Raw genomic sequence first — 23609 nt, 5'->3', positions numbered from 1 at the left:
TGTCTCTTGTGGTGGGAGAAAAAGATGTATCAGAAGAAATGCCTATATTTGAAACTGAAGGACGTGGATCTTGAGGTTTGTTGGAATGTATGGGAGGAACAGAGATGGGTGTGGAAGTCGATTCATCAACCTTTTTTAACCACGGAGGTCAAAAGGCTTTTCATTTGTTTTGAAAACGATTCTCTTGGAGGCACAAAGAGATCTGTCTGCACTCCCACTGTAGTTGTGGAATGAAGTGCAGCAGCATATGTCCGAGATGGAGTTGTGGACAGCAATTTCCGAGCCTCTGGATAACTAATGTTATGTGTCGTTTTCAAACGCTGCACCTCTTTTTCCTCCAACCATTTTGGGCAAGAATGAAAGTAAGAGAGGTGAGAACCATTGCAGTTTACGCAATGTGGGTTCATGTCACAGTCATAGGCATCGTGGTCCTTGCCTCCACAACGAGCACATGTCAGGGAACCACGACAAGATGTCTTTGAGTGGCCGAATCTCTGACATTGGAAACATCGAAGAGGGTTTGGTATGTATGGCCGAACCCTGCAAAATGAGATAACCTGCCTTGATGGTGGCAGGTGCACGTGGTGAAGTAAATGTTAAAACGAGGGTATTTGTTGGCAGTGTAACTCCATCTTTGCGAGTGGAGATGCGCCTCACTGCAGAAACTCCTTGAGTGGAGAGACCAGCGAGAATCTCTGACTCGGGAACGTTCTTCAAATCCATTTCAACAATAACTCCTCGTGAAGAATTCGAGGTAGCATGGGGTGTAACCTCAATAGGTATATCCCCAATTGCCTTTGAATTCAAGAGGAGTTCACTGTGTTGGGATGTGGATTTTTCAACTAATATGTCACCAGATCGAAGTTTCTTTACTGATTTTGGAGAGCCAGCAAGTCCCTCTAGTCCCTTTTGAATAAAAAAGGGGACATTTGCCCTAAAGGTTTTTCTGAAAGAGAATGTAATATAAGAAAATGAGGTACGTGTGTTACTGATGTTGAAGATTGCTGTTCTGAGTATTCAAGACGTGGTCGCTTACCCATTGACTGTTTTTTTACAATTTTATTTAAATTTTTTTGAGGATCCATAGGAAAAAGAAAAAATTTCGGTACCCACTGACCCCACCCACCATGGAGCCCTACAAGGGGACGCACTACAAAGTCATGCAAGAACAATGCAGCAACGCCAGGGTTTCGTGAGCACTATACCCAAACACCAACATCAGGCACAATGGCCACAACACCCGTTGAGAACTTCCAACACTGGTACTTGGTTGACTCTAGCCCAAGTGGACCAGCCGATTGACCAAAGGGGGGCCACCCAAAGGCCGCCCGTCTACAGGAATTCGAGGCCAAAGTGGTGTGTTAGGGTTGGACCCCTCAACCACCAGGATCCTCTCCTCCCCTTCACGGGTCGCCACGCACGGCAAACACGTGGGTGGATGTTTAGATCCCAGAGAAGGTAACCAGATAGAACAGAACCTTCCTGGGAGGTCCCCTCACCACGTACAGGAATCCACACCGAGGGGATATCAGTTTGCAACTGTCCCAAACGAGAAAGCTGTTTTACAGAAGGGATCGATCCCAGAATTGTAGCGTTTTAAGCTCTCAAGCTTACCATTGAGCCACAATGTAGAATTATTACGTTGACGAGAACACAAAGAAAACATTATTTCTGACGGAAAGTGTATATTTTACAGAATATAAAATAGAAAGATTTTCACAGCACAAATGGTGTTCCATTATAAAGAAACTAGTAGAAGTTTAGAAAGAAATCTGTTTAAAATATTATTAGGTTGACAGAAAGGTCACAAAATCGATGCCCATTAAAAAAAAAAAAACACTAATGGGTTCATTTTACTGAATTTTACGAGTCTTCAGAAAGGTCTACACCTCCCACCCCCATAATGTCCCAAATCCCAAGGCAGCTCACATATGAAAACAAATAGGTTCTAGGGTTTAGGTCTGTTTTCAATTTGTGACCATGTTGGTTATCCCTAAAAGCATTAATAATTTAATGTAATTAAAGTGATGTACTAATAAAGCAAAAAAAAAAAAAAGCCCTCCTCCTAAACTGACTATCGTTACAAAATCAAATAAAAATTCCAGGCAGGGCGAGACTAAGTTAACTGCTTCAAGTTAACCAAGTTAGTGGTATACTAAATGTTTTAATTCAAGTTAACCTTTCCAGTCGTGGTACACTAAATGTTTTAAATCAAGTTAACCTTTCCAGCCGCGGTATACTAAATGTTTTAAATCAAGTTAACCTTTCCAGCCGCGGTATACTAAATGTTTTAAATCAAGTTAACCTTTCCAGCCGCGGTATACTAAATGTTTTAAATCAAGTTAACCTTTCCAGCCGCGGTATACTAAATGTTTTAAATCAAGTTAACCTTTCCAGCCGCGGTATACTAAATGTTTTAAATCAAGTTAACCTTTCCAGCCGCGGTATACTAAATGTTTTAATTCAAGTTAACCTTTCCAGCCGTGGTATACTAAATGTTTTAATTCAAGTTAACCTTTCCAGCCGTCGTATACTAAATGTTTTAAATCAGGCGGTAAATTTCTTTTAACTAATATTTAAATGAATTTAAAAATTGAATAAATATATGAAAGCATAACCCAAAGAAAGATGCAAAACTGGATAAAGTGCGTTTATTTCTCGGTGGCAAGAGTACGTTGTTGTGATATCCTTGTAGAGTGCAACATAAAATACATTACCGTGATTGGTTAACTCCTGAAACGAAAAACGTCAGTGGTATAAGCTTTTTTAAATAAAGACAAAACGAGAAAATTTACACCAATTACAGTTCACGTTATATAGAGCTGGTTATCCCTTTTTTTGGAACGAAGGACATGATTTGTCATAATTTCCTCCTCATGTTTCCCTCCCATAAAAGCGCAGTTATTTGTACTTTATTAAGAGGAATATTCAAATCATATACAACTGTTCCTAATATTATTACTATTTTAACAGATAGTTAACTTTCACAAATAAATTAATATTTAATGTATATAAAGCCTTATAAATTAGTATTTTAAACTCATAATAAATATCACCATTTCTTAAGTATTGTTACGATTTTTAATGTGCAATCGTTTATATAAAATTCGTGCTTTCATGTGATATGTACACAACACACCAATAAAACGCTTGCATAGGTTCCGAGACAGCTAAAATAACAGGTTATATTATTTCTACACAACAGATATCCATTAGAGGTCGCTTTAAGGTTTAGTTTGCCCGTATTTTGTACTTTTTCTATTTTCAGTTTATAATAGACTGTGGACAAAATTATTTCTAAGGCTCTATAATAATAAACTATCAACTTTAAACCATTTTAAATTTAAACTTGTAATTACGCAACTGCTGTTAGCATCAGGTGTGTGTGTGCGCGCGCGCGTGTTATGGCAAAGCCACATCGGCTATCTTTCGTATACACCAAAGGGAATCGAACCCCTGATTTTAGCGTTGTAAGTTCGAAGACTTACCGTTGTCTCATCGGAGGGACCAAGTTATTGCGAGTAAAAACACAAACTCGAGCAGACTAGTAATGATAGAAAAGTTACACACACGCTGAACTGAGGTTTGAAAACATTACTTTATAAAGTATATAAGCAAACATTATAGCACACTACTATATATTCCCATAGTTATCTATATTTCACTTTATTCCAGTATACATCTAAAGCTAAAACATTAAATTTTAAAGACCAATAGGGTGTGCCCAGATATACTTAACGTGTGTCTATGTAGAATATAACAACGAATTATATAAAAGTGTCTGGACAGAATCAATGAGATATGTTCATTCTAATTTTGTTTGTAGCAACATGTAGTGAATAAAAGTGTCTTAAGGTTGTACAACCCTAAGGCTGTCAGGTGGCGCAACTACACCCTACACACAAATTCACAAATATAGATGAATTAAAATATCAATATGCAGTGTGCATGAAACAGTAGTTTTAATGTCACGACCGAGTTTTTGTTCACACACACACACACACTTTTTATAACGCTCTTCATCTCCTAACGAAACACAAACTGCACGGCTTGGATACACACTTATGAATATGCGTCTTACAAGTACTTTATGAAATGTGGACTGGAAACATACCACGGACTATCTGGTTAAATAAACTACAAGCCAGTCCAAAGTTTCTTACCAAAGGCGATATTCGCTGCGCAAATAACATCTGAAAATTTCCAAGCAAGATTCATTTAAAAGTTCTGTAATTAGTGGATTTACCATCAGCATGTAACACCTTTTAACATCAAATCGTAGAACAAGTGACTCGTCTGAAGTCAACCCTCACTTCCAACAGGATGCACACATATATAATTACCACTTTAATGTGTTTTTCTCGTCTTCAAAGAGTTCACAGACTTCTACCGCCCCGTTTTTACTTGAGAGAGATTATTCAAGAAAACCTAATAATACCATCAAAATCACTTTCTCAAATCACGATGTCTTATCTGTTAAGTAGAATAAACAAACATTCAACACAGTGTCCGCCTTTCTTTTCCACCAAGGCCCTGGTTTTCCGGACGACAAAATCAAAAGGCAGATTCAGTGTTTTTCATCTGATAAAAATAACGAATCTTGTCGCCATCTGTGAAAGGAGGGACAAGTTAAACTTTCTCCGTCTGTTGCCGAGGTTAATGTAACCGGAAATGATGATTCACAACAACAGGTTGTAAGAACGAGAAATTAATAAGTTGAACTGTCAAGAAAGTTAAGGATCTGATCCCGTAGACATTCCGTCATAAAAACATGTAAAGGTAATGTTTCGTGGCTCGGTAGGCATTCCGTCATAAAAACACGTAAAGGTAAAGTTTCGTGGCTCGGTAGGCATTCCGTCATAAAAACACGTAAAGGTAAGGTTTCATGGCTCGATAGGCATTCCGTCATAAAAACACGTAAAGGTAAGGTTTCGTGGCTGGGTAGGCATTCCGTCATAAAAACACGTAAAGGTAAGGTTTCGTGGCTGGGTAGGCATTCTGTCATAAAAACACGTAAAGGTAATGTTTCGTGGCTCGGTAGGCATTCCGTCATAAAAACACGTAAAGGTAAAGTTTCGTGGCTCGGTAGGCATTCCGTCATAAAAACACGTAAAGGTAAGGTTTCGTGGCTCGATAGGCATTCCGTCATAAAAACCCGTACAGGTAAGGTTTCGTGGCTCGATAGGCATTCCGTCATAAAAACACGTAAAGGTAAGGTTTCGTGGCTGGGTAGGCATTCTGTCATAAAAACACGTAAAGGTAAGGTTTCGTGACTCGGTAGACATTCCGTCATAAAAACACGTAAAGGTAAGGTTTCGTGGCTCGGTAGGCATTCTGTCATAAAAACACGTAAAGGTAAGGTTTCGTGGCTCGGTAGGCATTCTGTCATAAAAACACGTAAAGGTAAGGTTTCGTGTCTCGGTAGACATTCCGTCATAAAACACGTAAAGGTAATGTTTCGTGGCTCGGTAGGATTTCTGTCATAAAAACACGTAAAGGTAATGTTTCGTGGCTCGGTAGGCATTCCGTCATAAAAACACGTAAAGGTAAGGTTTCGTGGCTCGGTAGGCATTCCGTCATAAAAACCCGTAAAGGTAAGGTTTCGTGGCTCGGTAGGCATTCCGTCATAAAAACCCGTAAAGGTAAGGTTTCGTGGCTCGGTAGGCATTCCGTCATAAAAACACGTAAAGGTAAGGTTTCGTGGCTGGGTAGGCATTCCGTCATAAAAACACGTAAAGGTAAGGTTTCGTGGCTCGGTAGGCATTCCGTCATAAAAACACGTAAAGGTAAGGTTTCGTGGCTCGGTAGGCATTCCGTCATAAAAACACGTAAAGGTAAGGTTTCGTGGCTCGGTAGACATTCCGTCATAAAAACACGTAAAGGTAAGGTTTCGTGGCTCGGTAGGATTTCTGTCATAAAAACACGTAAAGGTAAAGTTTCGTGGCTCGGTAGGCATTCCGTCATAAAAACACGTAAAGGTAAGGTTTCGTGGCTCGGTAGGCATTCTGTCATAAAAACACGTAAAGGTAAGGTTTCGTGGCTGGGTAGGCATTCTGTCATAAAAACACGTAAAGGTAAGGTTTCGTGGCTCGGTAGGCATTCCGTCATAAAAACACGTAAAGGTAAGGTTTCGTGGCTCGGTAGGCATTCCGTCATAAAAATAAGGATAGTAAACCTCTTTTCACAGTTTGATCCACGACTGTAGGATTGAACATGTTACACAAATACATCCATACACACACACATCCCCTGGAAAGTTATGTAAACTCATGATTAGTGAAAGGTTATCTCAAAACATGAAAATTTGTTCCCCTTATTTATAGTTGTAAAAAACGCACATAAAATCTACAAAACAAAATGTGAAACCTCAAATTTGTATGTGTGTCTTTCTCCCCAAGACGCAACAAACCTTCATGCCAAATTTAATTCAAAAAATCCATCTACAGGGAAGGAAGTAGTGATAAAAACCGTAAAACTGAAATCTGTGTGTATTCTCACATGGATATAACAAACATCCATAGCAATTTTGATGAAAATCAATCTACACTTTGCGAAGACAACAGAATGGTTATATTTATGAACATATATCCGACATTTTCCATAGTGTAATAACGACCTTAAGCAATGCACATATAAGCACAAAATTATATATATTTAAAAGCTATGGTGTATAAACATTATAAATAAATTACGATTTAAAAAAAGTCACTGAAATCTAGGTAGAAACCAGTGCTGTTACAACACCGATAACAGTGTCTCGATTTTGTTTAGGATACACTAACAATGATAATGGAATAGTTCTTTGTTGAATAGCCCAACTTATGTCGACAGTTATAAAAATATTCGATGCAGAACTGTATTACCAAAACTTGATGGAGCTTTCTAACAAGCGTCGCAAAACTGTGGGTTGTTGTTTTGAATTAAGCACACAGCTACACAATGGGCTAATCTGTGCTCACAAAACTGTGGAGTGAGAAGACGTAAGCTTCTAAAAAACAATAAATACTTACACCCATTTTTTCTGTTTAAACACGGAGACTTTATTTGTTCGTTCACTTCAAGTTTCTTTTCCATCTGTACTGTTGAGTATTGAGGAAAAGTACGGTTTACAGGGGCTACATGCGAGACTAAAGTGATCAAACCAGTTCTCTAATATCGTAAGACCCACTACCAATTTGTGCAGAGTCATGTGGAGAACCACATCTTCAAAGGTCAAACAAGTCACAGTGACTGGTAATCTGATCCGCCTCGTTGATACGCATGAGGCACTGTGGTGATAATTAAATGTATACGGTGTAGAAAAAAAAAAAAAGGTTTAATGAATAAACCAGACCTGCTAACTTTCATATTTAAACTGAACCAATATCACACACAGAGACTAACAAATAGACAAACAATATTAGCTTGTCACTCAAATTGGTTTTAGTGGGATATCACTATGCAACAAAACTGAAAGAAAAGAATAAATATATCAACGTAAAGATCTCCTTTCACTGTACCATACAAAAGGTTCCTGGTTAGTTTTACTTGTTTAATATATATAGGAAAGAACTATACGAACTTTAACTGTGTAGTCATCACAACAACATAAATAACCGTCACGCGTGCAATGAAACAGTAGTGACTGAAATTGTCTTTGAAATAACAAACATATAGAAAAAAAAACTGCTCACAAATCTCACGTGGTCGAATACTTCGGTATCGTCGTCACAATCGCTATCGAAGCTCGAAGGGCGAATTAACGCTAAGCCTTGTTTCTCTTATTAACAAGTTACAATAGATATCTTTACCTTAAGGTCGTGTCAGTCTTTCAGAAGTGAGGTTGAAGGTTATGGAAACACGTGAACCTCAGAGACAACAAAACTAAAATTTTGGTTACAAAGAACAAGTAACTTGATTGTTTAAAAACAAAAGCGTCCGTTCTCCATCCTAGCCAAACAATCACTGCATTGTTACGATACAGAATTAAGCACAAGCCGTCTTTATTGTACTAGGTAAAACTGCTTTCTGGCTGTCGGAAGCGAAACGCGTCCATTCTGAAACTGCTAAAGCCTGCGAGATAAATAAACGCACGTGTTAAACGGAAGAAAATATGTCAATCTCACAGGCTGTTCAACAGCTACTGTAAGTTTGTTCAAAATTCAAGTTTTGTTTTTGTTTGTGATGACAAAACATACTTTACATCTGTTTCAGCTCTTCTTCCAAATGAGTTCGATTTACATAAAACATTTGCAAGAGCGATGGACTATATAAACATAAATAAAAGTAACCATATTAGTCCACGTCGTTGTTTTCATATAACCACACAATTATCTTCTAAAATAAGGTTCAATTCTGGTTCCAAGTATAGGTGAAAAAAACAACAACTCAACCTTAAGCCTAACTGTGTAAAAATATTTGTTATCCATACTTAAGGTATTCAGTGTTATTGCACTTATGACTGTATTATCGAAACAATAAATAAAACAAGACAAAAAATACTATGATGAGGTAATAGATATACAACTGAGATTATCTTTGTGTTCCATCATTTTTCATTCTGCATTACCTGCAATACGTTGTCCACATGAAATTTCTCTTATGGCTATTTTTCAACCATTTTATTAAGTGATTTCGAGAGGCTAAGAATACAAAATAAAAACAAACGATTTAACCATCGTTAACGGTAAGTTTGGTTGGTTAACAACGTCAGTATTGCCCACCATTACCAACAATTTGGGATTGTTAACTTGTTAGAAAATTGTTATAATGTATGCAGTTAATTATTTTTAATTAATAATAGCACCTGACAAACAAAACTATAAAGTAGGGATAAATTTATTAACGTTTAACAACAGTTATTTGTTTCCAAACAAAATACAGAAATAAAACTTAAGTTAAACATTCTGCTCTTAAAATTATATTACAAATTTAAAAAAGAAACTTAAAATTTACTTCAACAGTATTAACTCACGAACATTCAAAAATATAAAAGTTTTCCGCTTCTTTGAATAACACATTCTCGTGAGCTGCCCAACACATAAAAATGTACTTTATGTATACAAACACAAGAGAAATAACCTCGACGTGTTCGATCCCAACCTGTCGATGTTGCCTTGAAACAAATATATTAAAGTCTGATATACCGAATTATTACTTACACGTGAACTATTCTTGGAAAAACGAGATAAAATACACAATAACGCATCAAATATTTAGGCCTTGCCTTTTAAGTTTGTAGACAACCAAAGTTTCAATACCTTTGTTTAAATTTAATCTTTATGTTTCTTCTGTTACAAAAGTTTGTTTGTTTGTTTTTGAATTTCGCGCAAAGCTACTCGAGGGCTATCTGTGCTAGCCGTCCCCAATTTAGTAGTGTAAGACTAGAGGGAAGGCAGCTAGTCATCACCACCCACCGCCAACTCTTGGGCTACTCTTTTACCAACGAATAGTGGGACTGACCGTGACATTATAACGCCCCCACGGCTGAAAGGGCGAGCATGTTTGGCGCGACGGGGATGCGAACCCGCGACCCTCAGATTACGAGTCGAACGCCTTAACACGCCTGGTCAGCGATGCGCGTTTCGAAAATCTGTAATCTACTGTTGTATCGTATCACACACACCGGTTCCCATGATAGAACAACGGGATCGGGGGTTCAAGGTTCGCGGACCATAACCGTAAAAATGCGCTCTCGCTTCGTGGACGTGTGTATTGCAGTAATGGTCAAATTTCAGTGTTCGGTAAAACAGGAGATGACAACAGACGTTGTCGAGTAGCTAACACTAACCTTCCTGTTCGAAATGAGACATCTAAAGAGGTCGCCTTTGTATGGATACATAAACAAAACATTTTTAATAATCGACATCTGATGTCTATTACCTTAACGAAGAAACAGTACCTCTGACGTTGTTTGTTTATACTAAGTGTTCTGTTATTATTCTAATGCATCCTACCACCATCCTACTCGGGGAAGATTTGCGCAAAAGCAATTAGTTTCCGCTAATAACAAAATGAACCGAACAGGGATACTCTATCAAAACGGGATCTGATAGCTTAGCGGTTTGTGTTAGAAGAGTTTTAAAAAAAATCAACACAAAATTTATAACACAAAACTAAAACTACTCACAAACAAATGCAAAAAGCGTACCAAAATTTGATTAGAATGTAAACTCAGGATAACGAAATTAGAAAATTAAATTGAAGTAAAATGATCAGCAAGGAAGGAAAATATAACACTTCAAGTTCAAGCGAGTCGACTCCATGACAAAGAACAAAAGACGAGATGAACTCAAATAGTTAACTTGTTTCATAGATAATATGAAAATATAAAGCTGAGAATTCCAAGCGCGAGGCTGTTACCGTCTCTATATTTGGACCAATTACAAGTAGGCAGCACGGATGAAAAATGATTATATCCAATGTAACGATCTTGCATGTTAATAGCATCCAAATGGCTAGTGAGACAGAGAAAAGAATCCAGAATGGCACTTACTACAGAGGCTACACTCCTAGAGCTATCACTACATACAGTCAATGGATTGCGCTGGCTCACAATGAGCACGATTAAAATTCAATTTTTCTCTTCTTTTTTTTTAATTTCATCTTCGAAATATATAGAAAAGACGATTTTTACCGCACTAACCTAAAAGATGGAGAACCCTCATAACTGATTTACTGTACGACAGGTTGGCTTAATTTATAATTGTTGTTAATCTGTTTGTTTGTTTGTTTTGGAATTTCGCACAAAGCTACTCGAGGGCTATCTGTGCTAGCCGTCCCTAAATTTAGCAATGTAAGACTAGAGGGAAGGCAGCTAGTCATCACCGCCAACTCTTGGGCTACTCTTTTACCAACGAATAGTGGGATCGACCATCACATTATAACGCCCCCACGGCTGGGAGGGCGAGCATGTTTGGCGCGACGCGGACCCGCGACCCTCGGATTACGAGTCGCACGCCTTACGCGCTAGGCCATGCCGGGCCGTTGTTAATCTAACAAGTGGTAAAATAATAAGATTCACAGCAAATCTAAAGATTGATTGTTTTTAATTTCGCGCAAAGCTACAAGAGGGCTATCTGCGCTAACCGTCCCTAATTTAACAGTGTAAGACTAGAGGGAAGGCAGCTAGTCATCATCACCCACCGCCAACTCTTGGGCTACTCTTTTACCAACGAATAGTGGGATTGACCGTCACATTATAACGCCCCCATGGCTGAAATGGCGAGCATGTTTGGTGCGACCGGGATTCGAACTCGCGACCCTCAGATTACGAGTCAAACGCCTTAATCCACCTGGCCATGCCGGGCCAAATCTCAATATAAACGTAAAGGTTTAAAAAAAAATCACAAACTAATACTGATCTCTAAGTGTAACAGCTATAGCAACCTCTCCGATGTCGTGTCCACCACATCTTATTAATATCTCCTTTAAAACCTTTTCAAAACATATAATAAATGCAATTCCATAGACTGATATGTCATCCGAAATGTGACACTACGGGTTTCTTGGAAAACAAGTTAGAGGCGACAGTAATGAAAAATAAAATGTCAAGATGACAGAACCTTCAGATTCTTGAAAGTTATGTATTATGTAAGAGTTCTTGTTTATATTACATTTCATACTTGGCAAATGAATAAGTGGAAACATTTAGAGATGAAAAATGTAATCCTAAAGATAAAATTTTAATTTTCTTTTGAAAATAATTTCACTGGAAAAACAACTCGGTAACATGAACTAATTTAGTGAAAAAATACATATTTACGAAAAGTAAATTATGGGGAAAGGGTCATCTTAATGGTCAGTCCGAAACTTTTCCACGTGGAATTCAAATTCTTCTCTATTTTTACTGTTTATTTGTTTGTTTTGAATTTCGCACAAAGCTACTATAGGGCTGTCTGTGCTAGCTGTCCCTAATTTAGCAGTGTAAGACAAGAGGGAAGGCAGCTAGTCATCAGCGCCCACCGGCAACTCTTGGGCTACTCTTTTACCAAGGAACAGTGGAATTGACGGTCACATTATAACGCCCCCACAGCTGAAAGGGTGAGCATGTTTGGCGCGACGGGGATGCGAACCCGCGACCCTCAGATTACGAGTCGCACGCCTTAACACGCTTAGCCATGATGGGTCCCTATTTTTACTGTAATAGAAAATAAATCTAACCTTATTAACAGTCATTCCAATACATACGGTTAGTTTACGTGCCTTGAGAACAAAAATTAAAACACGGTTATCGGACAAAAACAAAAGAAAAACAACCTTTCAAGATGGTCTAATTTCATCGATCAATTGTTCTGTAATCATAAAAAAAAAAAAAAAAACATCTACTCGTGAGCATCATCCACGTGTCACGAGCCTCGCGTTCGTGCACGTCGGTTGTTGTTCTGAACTTGCACGGATGTCGTATGGACAAGAACGGTGACAACTAACAATTACACACGAGAAAATTCTTTAACATTGGCATAAGATGTGGCAGAACTATTCACGATAGCCGTGTTTAATTGTGAACTGACATACAAGAGGTAAGGTAGCTAATAAAAAGAGCCCACCGCCAAATCCTGTGTTAATTTTGTCTGACCGTATATAAATATGACAAGAAAACAACTTTCATTTTTAGTTGATAACGAGATGTGAACACTGGACACAGACCAGTATCCTAACCACAGACTCAAATATAAACAGAACGGGTGGTAAACAGATAACTAAACTTAGAAAAACAAAATAGTTCAACACGGAAACAGAAAGGGCGAAAGAAAACGTAATTAAACACGTGCAAACTGGAGAACAAAGATCACGAGAAAAACGCAAAGCAATTGAACAGACAAACAAACTGGAAAATAAAAAGACGACCATGTTTAATAATTTTCCAACAAACGTAACAGTTTCCGTTGTACAGGGACACAACGAAATACAGAAAGAAAAGCATATTCAAAATTTATGTTACGTCGTACGGTAGGGCTGTTTGCTTGTGGAATTTAGCAAAAAGCTAATGACCGAAAAGTGGAATGTCACCGTCACTCCTATAACGCACTCGTGATTCCAAACTGCAGAACGTTATTTTACTTTTGGCAGTAAGAGGGCGCCAACCACAGATCCGCAATCTGGGACGGTAACCACTAGGTTACACTCGACCTAGACAGAAGGATGGGTGTTTTCTTGTAGCAAAGCCACACTGGGCTACCTGCTGAGCCAACCGAAGTGAATCGAACCCCTGACTGTAAATCCGCTGTACTAGCAGGGGTGCTAGACAGAAGGAATACTCATACTTGGTCTTGGTTCACATTCCGAATACGTCATTGATGGTTCTTTATTTTACTTGTTCCAGTAACAATTATTATGGACTGTATAAAACATTGCGTTTGTTACTTTGAAGTAACTCCTACTCGTTTCGTGAACGTATTCTGTCAGTACTTTGATTAACGTAAATGGAGTTTGTGCGTGTTTTCTTATAGCAAAGCCACATCAGGCTATCTGCCGAGTCCACCGAGGGGAATCGAACCCCTGATTTTAGCGTTGTAAATCCATAGAATTATCGCTGTACCAGCGGGGGCCCCGGTAAATATAGATCTTGGTTTTATTTATGTAAATAATTCATATTCAAGATCATTAGTGTGTTAAAACATTTTCATCACATGCGAAACCATGTTTGGCTTACCCAAATAAAACTACAATGTTTTAACTCGGGTGTACACTAACAGTACTGAATTCACAGTATTCTGTCAGTACTATACTTAAATATAAACCTCCAAAAATACTAAACTGTCTTCAAGGTGTACCAATCTTAAATGCCTGGAGTTTGTTTTGAATTTCGCGCAAAGCTGCACGAGAGCTATCTGCGCTAGCCGTCCCTAATTTAGCAGTGTAACACTAGAGGAAAGGCAGCTAGTCATCACCACCCACCACCGACTCTTGGGCTACTCTTTCCAACGAATAGTGGGATTGACCGTAACATTATAACGTCCCCACGGCTGAAAGGCCGAGCATGTTTGGTGTGACGGTGATTCGAACCCGCGACCCTCGGATTACGAGTCGAGTGCCTTAACCATCTGACCATGTCGGGCCAAATACGAGGAGATTGCGGCTTAAAATTTTAAAACATGCATCCATCTTTGTACCGATAAAGTAGAGTATGTGGGTTCTATTCCAGCATATCTACAGTAGTTTGATATGGATGAAAAGTGTAAGACTAAAACGTACAGAGTGAGACAAAAGTTACTGTACAGTTCGTACTAAAGAAAATATTACGAAGACAACAAAATCAACCTACTCATTGTTTCGAAGCAATAGCTAGAACTTGCGCTTTATTCTAAATGAAAAAACTGCACAGTCACTACCCACAGACTAAGTATCACACAACCACTTACAATGAATTATGTTAATTTAAAACTGATCACGACCCCAAACCGCTTATAGTAGTTTTCATGCCATTTGCTTGATTTTTCTTTATTCTATCATTTCTCACGCACAGAATTTTAGCTACGTTATGTTGAAGACATTGTGTTAGATCCGATAAATTCTGGTCTGTTTGAAACAAAAATTAGACGGTCAGACAAACAAGTTCACGTGGACATTAATCTATGGAATAACAAAACGAAACCTTGGCAGGGGTTTAGTTTAGAGAGAGAGAGAAATCTGAGGAACTCTCTCCTCGACAAGGGTGTTCAGGAACGTTGTGGTTCCTCTTTGTCCCCGCTCATGGAAGATTATTTATCTGTACGTGGAGGTTTTCCTATCTTTTAATTTGGCTTATTTGAGGCAATGAAGTGAGATGGGGCAGTATGAGAATGTAGAGTGAAATCGCTGAGCGAAACAATAGCAGCAAAAAGAAAGTGGACAAGTTCGGAGCCCGCAGTCAGAAAAGAAGCTGACTGCAGACTAACCCCACGATAATCTGTGGAACGTCCCGTGATCAGGGCCACGGAGTGGCTGGAATCTATAAATCCAAGTTCCTCTCAATGTAGTAATCCAACACAATGCAAATAAAGTAATGATACTGATACTAGTGTACAGAGTGTGGAACAGTTGTGAGCATTCAGCTTATGACGATTTTACGAGTTGAAACAAAAATAATATGGAAAAATAAAACCCACAGTAAAGAAAAAAGTAGCTGAAATGTGTTTAGAACTATACGAAACAAAACCAAAGTTAAATTATTACAAAGTAAAGCAAATGTAAAGTTTTAATGAGGGCAAACTCAGCTGAATATGCCGAAACGTCTGAATAAGTATTCATAAAGCAATAAGAGTAGTAGTTAACGAACTACGCGTGAGTATTTTAGGCCTAGGCAAGTCGGAAAAAAAGACATTTAAATTATATTTGGTGTAACATTAATGTTTTAAGAAATGATATGCGAAATAAGTGTTGTTTGTGTGAAACACTTTGCAAATAACAAAACTAAAGTTAAAATAGAAACCAGTTGTCATGTGATGACAATGACATTGTGCAATCGTATACCATACTTCTTGCATTGAGAAGTTTGACTAAGAAAAAATTGGTAAGGTGATTCTGAATTGAAAGGCCAATATGTAATCCAGACTTCTCTAACAGAAGCTTTTCTAACGATTAGGTTTGGTGCGTCTTATCAAACAATGTACAATAAAACTTCCGAACAGACAAACGCCAGCGTATTACTTGTACAGTTTTTGTTTTGTTTTTATAATAATCAGATGTCCCTAATTCTGAAATGAAAGAGAAAAGGCAGCATGTCAAGAGTACGTACCGCCAATCATTTTGATCTAATACTGCGAATAAAGCGTCACATTTCTAACGCACCCACAAACCAAAAGTAGAGTGCGTTTTTTTTTACGGTAGCAAAACGGGAATCGTGAACCCTGGGATTCACAATCCGTAACGCTAAGTGTTTGGCCACACCTGACAACTATTGCTTTGGTCTAACATTTATATCGTCGTGTATTTCTTATAGCGGTTTCATTCTGAGTCATGCTTACCAAACACACACAATGAAAAAATACAGAAAGTTCTGGCACATGCTGTCACAGACTTAAAATATCTTATTCGACACATTTTCTGTGATAAGAAGTACAGCTTCTACGTAGAGTAAACGTCACATCGCTACATGTTTAAATCTCGTAGATTCTCGTAGAACACACCAGATGTGTGATTCCTTGCTGTATCTTTTTCTCAGACTTTTAGTCTACTAGTCGACAAAAACCATGTTTGGCTAATTTCTCTACTAATGTTGAGTTCGTGTCCAGCCAAAATCTGATAAACGGGTTAATGTGAAGACATAAAATAATGAGTAAACGTACCCCAAAAGTAGGGCAGGTGGTTGATAGCCCCTCAGAATTCTCGTTTCTTCGAACTTCACGAAAAGCTAATCGTGCGCTAGCCGTCCCTAATTTAGAAAGGCTACTATTTTACCAACCAAAAGTGGGATTGACAGTGACATTATAATGATCCCGTGGCTAAAAGGTAAACATGTTCGAAGACGAAAGTTGAGTCCGGAGTTGAACGCCCGAACCACCAAGTCACGCCATACCCATGTAATTTTAAATATATACGTATGTATCATTTGTCTTTTTAATGTTAAAACAGTAACGAACATATTGGGAAAATGACTTACAAGTTCGCATTCCTTACACAGTAGAACTTCCGTTTGAATCACGTCACGTCCGTCTTATTTTTTTTTATATAGATGTTTGTTTTCAATATCCTCGCAAGACAACATCCGGTACGTGTCTCTACAGACTTAAATTCGCAATTAACCCTTTCTCTCTAGGGGCAGCTTTCACCAGAATTTTACTTGGATTGTAAACATTTCCGTCATAATCTACGACAAACATCGTTAGGGTAAAACATACGTCAAGCTTGCGAGTCCAAACAGACCATGAGAGAGAAAAATGTTGGCTAGATTTTTTTCTTTTAATATATACCGGAGTCAGATATCATGTTCCGTATTTTACCACGAAATGGGACGGACTTGCACAGTTATACCATCACAACTTCCTATTCCCCGACTGATGTGGGCAGTTGAGAAGAGAAAAACCATATTAACACGTGATAATAACAGTGCATGTGTGTATTATATAATACAAACCTACACAGTGAAAAGTAATATGCATCTCTTAAAGCTTTTATGTAGCAAATGCAAGACATGTTTGCATCATTAGGTTAAGTAAACAAAATATATACATATGTCCGCGTTTTATACACGTATGAGAAATAGTGGGAAGACTGAAATTGTGCTGCCACCCAACGGTGAAACAAACTGACAGCAAGATAGTTTGTCAGAATAACTAATAACTTATCCCTTTTCACTTTCTTTGATCACTTCCCGTTATATCATATATTGTTATGGTATTAACCGCCAAAACCGGCGATGAAATATGGCGGACAAGAAATAATTTAAATGCTTTTTATTCGCCTCTTACTTGAAATACGTAACTAAGGAGAAAAAAAATTTAGTGCACTTCTTATCACTAGTATTATACCTAGTACAGGGGCGTAGATCCTGGAGGGATGGGTTGGATACATCCCTCCTTTCATTTTAGGTGGGGGGTATGGTGCATACAATCACCCCCCTACAGTTTGGTCTGTTGAATTGTTTTATTGCATCACAGGCCTACAAATTATGTGTTTGTTCTTGTGATTCTCGTGTTCTTACCAATTGAATTACATAATGTAGATTCAGGCTTTTTCAGTAGCCGAAATGTACATCTTTAATATAGGCGTGCTTCTAAGCTTTTCGATCTATGCGATAGTTCGTAAGTATCAGTCAGTAGGCCTAAGTATACATGCAAGTATCGTGGCAACAAGATTACTCTGTGACTGCATGTTTACAGCTTTCAGGTTCACGTAATCTGAGATTACCAATTTGCAAATTGAACAGTCCACATAAGTGGTTGCAAAAATCATCCCCCCCTCGGGTGTAAAAATTCTACGCCTCTGACCTTGTGGGTTTTTTGTCTTTTTCGTCTGACTAAACATTTTTTACATAATACTGTCTTCACAACAAGCAACACCTAGAGTAGCGAACTACCATGATGCCAAAAGGTAACATTAAACACTAACAAACACGATGTGCAGTTTGAAATGAGAAATATCGAAATAAATTAATTATTAATTTCGCTTTTCATTAAAACTTTCCTTTGTTTCTCTCATATATTCCCGAAAAGTTACACGGTTTCTATCTGCGTAAATCGTCCATAATTCCGAGCTGATAAAAATGGAAAGCAGCTAGCCAACAGCACACACACCACCAACTCTTGATCCACTTTAATTGAGCAGTAGGATTATAATGCACCTACGATTTCAAAGTGCAGAGCGCAATTTTGCGGCAACGGGATGCGAGTCACGAACCTCGGATTCACAGTCCAGCCAGCTAACGACTAAGCTACTCCCCATCTTTAACAGTTCTGTGTAGAACCGTTATACAAACTTGAATTTAAACACCCTGAAAGAAACGGTTTTGCAAATAGATACATCCATTAATCCATTATAATAGCAAGATCCAATAAAATACAAAAAAATTGATCAGTTCACTGGCATGTGAAGACTTTTAAAGTAAACTCTCCTAATTTAACCAAAAGGGGGACAAAGGCTTCCTTGTTTCATCCTCCAATTTAACCACTGGCACCACTATAGTATTGTGTTGTCTGCAAGTCAGTCAGTAGACACTAAAATGATGTCACATAAGGAATACTTAACATTGGAATCTAAACTGTTGTAAAATCAGTAAAACATGCACATCCCATGGATCATGAAAAGGATTCTAGAGTCTGTGGGTAACAACATAGTTTATCACAAGAACTTCAAAAATGCCAAATAAAAAATATTTGTAATGGCTTCCAAAAGAAACCCAAATCGAGCACTTTTGAATAATTCATAGCTATTTTTTTTATTTTCCTGAAAAATTGTGACCTATTTGAAAGTGGTCAAATTTTTAAACTCATTTGTAAACCTAATATTATGACTTTTATTAGCTTCTGTGTACTAACTTCTTCATCGGAAAATAAAAATATTTGTTACTCCTAACTTCAGTTTTATGATTGAAACAGAACACCATTAGGGACTCTGCAGAAATACAGCTAGCATCAATGATATGCTTTATTGCCCAAACACTGAAATAATTGGTTTTTAAAGGTACCTAACTTTTGGAGAATAGTTATTACAATAAATACCACCAAGATAAATCATCATGTGAACCCAAACTTTCAAAATGGGTATTGTTAAGTTGGTGCTACACTGGTCCTAAATGCTCACAAAGTCAGTATTTTATTATATTGATTTAGACTATTTAGGTTATTTTTTCAATAAAATGTCTCTAAAATTGACAGCTAAACTTGAAAGAGTAAAAGCTTCCATAAACAACTCAATTACTTTTCACTGTTAATAAATTACAGTTAAAAGGTTCAGACATGTCTACAACCATACTAACTCAGTTGTAAACTAAGCCTAAAACTGAAATTTTCAGTGCCCTAAGATAAACACTGGATTCAAGCTATAATTAATACACCTGTTGAGCACATTCCCTCCATTCACTTGGTGAAATAAACTTTGCTTCCTACATCACTAGGATTGTACATAAAAAGTCAACATTTCATTAAAATAAGATAAAAGATGTGCAGATTGTGTTTATGAAATATTTATTGCTCAATAATGTGAAACTATGCTTAAAAATCCTACAAACTTGACTGATCTTGACCTATAGCCCATGACCTTCAAATGTTCATGATGTCTTGAACTTTGTATGTTGTAACTTCTACACAACTTTGATCACATCCAGTCATGTGATTTCCTGTCCACAATATAGAGAAATAGACCAAAAGGGGCAACCTCATCCCCCTAACTCTTCTTTGCAAAGCAACAGGGGCCATAATAATTTCCACATTCTATGATCACACACAAAATAGTTGATAAGAAAGTGAATATCTTCCATAATAATTTCCACATTCTATGTTCACACACAAAATAGTTGATAAGAAAGTGAATATCTTCCATAATAATTTCCACATTCTATGTTCACACACAAAATAGTTGATAAGAAAGTGAATATTTTAGCAACCATAGAAAAATTTTGAATTTCTGTAAAAACAATTGTGGGATGTAAGCTGTTTTAATTACACCTTGGTCTTGGGTACCAAGATAATCCTTGTAGAATACACCAATAACTAACAAACAGCAGCGAGAGACCACTGTTTTAGATAAAGGTTGTACTTTCAAACCCACTAATGATAATAGAATATTAAAACCTTCACTTTCAGGAATTCATCTTTGTTTAAAACGTTCATGAAATTAGATCCCATGACATACTTAAACATTTAACATACCTTGTTAATTATAATGTACAGTACCAATCCTACATAACATGTACAAGGAGACAATCAGCTAAAGCTGTCAGTTTCATAATCTACACTGTCAAGGACAACATTGTTATGAAATTGAAGAACAGAATTTAATAAAGTGGGTAGCTGAAAACAAATGGAAAATAACAAACCAAGCATCTGTTGACATCTCAGCAGATGTCAAACAATCACCTTGTATGTTGACATCTCAGCAGATGTCAAACAATCACCTTGTATGTTGACATCTCAGCAGATGTCAAACAATCACCTTTGTATGTTGACATCTCAGCAGATGTCAAACAATCACCTTGCATGTTGACATCTCAGCAGATGTCAAACAATCACCTTGCATGTTGACATCTCAGCAGATGTCAAACAATCACCTTGCATGTTGACATCTCAGCAGATGTCAAACAATCATCTTGCATGTTGACATCTCAGCAGATGTCAAACAATCACCTTGCATGTTGACATCTCAGCAGATGTCAAACAATCACCTTGCATGTTGACATCTCAGCAGATGTCAAACAATCACATTTTGCTCAGCAGATGTCAAATCATGCATGTTGACATCTCAGCAGATGTCAAACAATCACCTTGCATGTTGACATCTCAGCAGATGTCAAACAATCACCTTGTATGTTTTAACTCATATCAAACACCCTTAAGCATAAGAAGATGTGTATACAAACTTTTGTGAAACAACCAACATAAAAACCATGTAGAAACAGTAGTCTTTCTGTTTGCATGCAACTAGCTATGTAAATATGTCGCTATTCGTTCAATTATTTAACATTACATCAACTGATACCATAACAAGTAACACTTGTTTCAGCATATTTTGGAGGGTTGTAGAAAGTTTTTCTTGTAAGCTGTTAACATCAAATCTACATCAAGAGAACTTGAAGTCAACATCTAGTATTGGCATGTTCCAGTACGTTAGCTACCGTGTTCCAGTACGTTAGTTACTCAATATTATTACTTTATCACTACTTTTCTTAACAGTATTGGTTAAAATATTTAACATACCTTATTCTAATATTCTATTTTTGATATTACAGAAATTATTTGCATTTTTATCTTAATAAATATGTATTCAGAATTAACCTAAGCCTCCTCAGCTAGCCAAATCACGTTACTGGATTTATGACAAAAAACATCACCAACAATTAGGGTGTTCGGTGTCTAACTGATGGGAAAAAAAATGTACTCTAGTCTTTATTGATAAAAATACACATGAAATCAGTTGTATTCATTATCAAGTTGATTCTTTAGCTTTGCCCAGATAAATAACTAAGTTATTTTGATCAAAGGTTAACAGTAACATTCCTCACAATGTAACCTGACATTAAATCAGGGTCATGAACAGAGTCAGACACGAGCTTCCATACACACACAAAGTTTTTGGTGTTTTTAACTCAAGCATGGATTTTCTAAAGCTCATAAGTACCAAAGATTTGAAAAAACAAAATCCTTTAAAAGTCTAGTAAGTTTCTTGTGCATGGACTTCCAATGCTCACTCATTGGTACATCATATATTGTGTCAACTTGATAGAAAATGTAAATTTAACAAAATCTGAGGATTACAATCATTCACCAATACGTGATGCTATTGTAATAACCTATGTATTCTATTTGAAAGTTTCCACACTTATATATGTACTATTAATTTATTTGCTCATAGTGCTTATAAATATGTTATTTTTTCATAAGTTATTGAGTTTATATGCATTGTTCACAAGCTACCAAGGATACATTTGTCTTGTTTGTAAAACATTTACAATGTTTATTGATTAACAATCAACAAAAGTAAATAACGATTAATTTTAATTTTAAGTAAAAAAATATTCCAATTTAATTGTAACATTCTTACAGATCAAATAAAGATTTCTAAAACTAAATATTCAAGTTGTCCAGTCTCTCACTAATTATTGAAGATTTAATTTTTATTAAAGAAATATGAAAACTTGGAAGATACCAGTCTGCAGAGAGCAAAGTATTTGAATGCAGCTCAAACATATGGAATACTTTCACTTCAGTGATTGTCTAGATTGGGAGGTTTCCAAAAATAAGACATGATTTCACAGGCTGATTGCTCAAGAAACAGAATATTCCTTCTCAAAGGATCTAAAAGATATGAAAATTACTCATGCTAACATGTGTACCTTTGTGCCAGCAAAAGTGGATGATTGTTAGGAAAACAAAATAAGCCACATTAAATCAAATTCTACAAACTTATTGGTTGGAGACTAAGGTTCAGCTTATTTTAGGTTTATAGCACAGTTTTTTTTAGAATCTTTAAATATTTCAAGTTAAGAGTTACAATAATTTCAGAAAAAGCTTTGAAATGCATAATTCTAGGATAAAAATATTCCAGGATGCAGTCTTGAAACAAAAGTAAACAGGTATGTGTGTACATATTCAGTAAGTATAAAGGTTTAGAATCTTTTTGTTATTTCTCATTAAATGTGTATGTCCTATCGTTAGCATTAACATTTATGTAAATGTTAATATACATTTACTCATGTTAAATTAAAAATTATATAATTTGCAGAACAATACAGTTTCACACCACATTATGGTCAGCTCCGCTGTATTGAGGTGATTAAGTGAACAAAGCTGATAAATACATATCTAAACCTAGAACAGTGATCTGAAACTAACAGGTCAAATATTATTCATCCAAATGCATTCAAGTCAGTAACTCATCACACGTAAAGAGTAAGGTTTAAACATTGTTTTAACTTCTTGCACGCCCTAAACTCGCTGTTTACTAAATCTTCAAAACAAATGATACACAACTGAATTCTAATACCAACATACTACCATTGTACCAGCATATTACGATTAATATTAATAATGCTACCACTATACCCCTACTAGTACACATAAATTTACACTAAACTTAGCGAATTAGTTTGCAATAATTTACCTTCTGCATTTTTGCAGGTCTCTATTTCACAACTAAAATCGCTGGATACTAAACCTTTTTATAAAAACTAAAAAACAACAACCAAGGTAGTAAGTGTATACACTGTTACAAAACAGTATTTCATTTCAGCTTCTCACCTATTTTCAGTAGATTAGTATAGTACTTATGACTTATTACGTCTAAAAGTTAAAAATTAAAGATGTTAAGAGACAATTTAAATTTCCTTACATTGAGAAAAGTTAGTTAAAATATTTCATACCTTTAAGAAACTTTTTGGGGGCCTCATTCAATAATACTATCGACAAAACAAGCAACTAACATAACTAGACACACTACGTACGAACTACTGGAAACATTTAAAGTAAAAGCACATCGGAACCAAAGACACATTAGCG

The 23609-nt window shown here is 36.8% G+C and overlaps 1 protein-coding gene across 5 annotated transcripts in view; it reads right to left on the bottom strand.

Annotated features, from left to right (window-relative positions):
• The window catches only part of LOC143254307 (D-glucuronyl C5-epimerase B-like), a 53638-nt gene extending 30029 nt beyond the window's left edge, over positions 1 to 23609 (bottom strand). Inside the window, exons 1-2 of one of the 5 annotated variants that reach the window (XM_076509274.1) lie at positions 23474 to 23600; positions 22261 to 22409 (exon numbers count right to left, since the gene is read on the bottom strand). The gene's annotated coding sequence lies outside the window, so the exon portion shown is untranslated. Of the gene's footprint in view, positions 1 to 16561; positions 16886 to 22260; positions 22410 to 23473 lie in introns of those variants that run through there. The other 4 variants (XM_076509276.1, XM_076509273.1, XM_076509277.1 and 1 more) reach the window with 4 other exon arrangements.

The sequence above is a fragment of the Tachypleus tridentatus genome, chromosome 6, assembly GCF_004210375.1.
Source record: "Tachypleus tridentatus isolate NWPU-2018 chromosome 6, ASM421037v1, whole genome shotgun sequence".
In the NCBI taxonomy this organism is placed as follows: Eukaryota; Metazoa; Arthropoda; class Merostomata; order Xiphosura; family Limulidae; genus Tachypleus; species Tachypleus tridentatus.
Note: the sequence above shows the minus strand (reverse complement) of the source record. Positions and strands in the feature narration are given on the sequence as shown.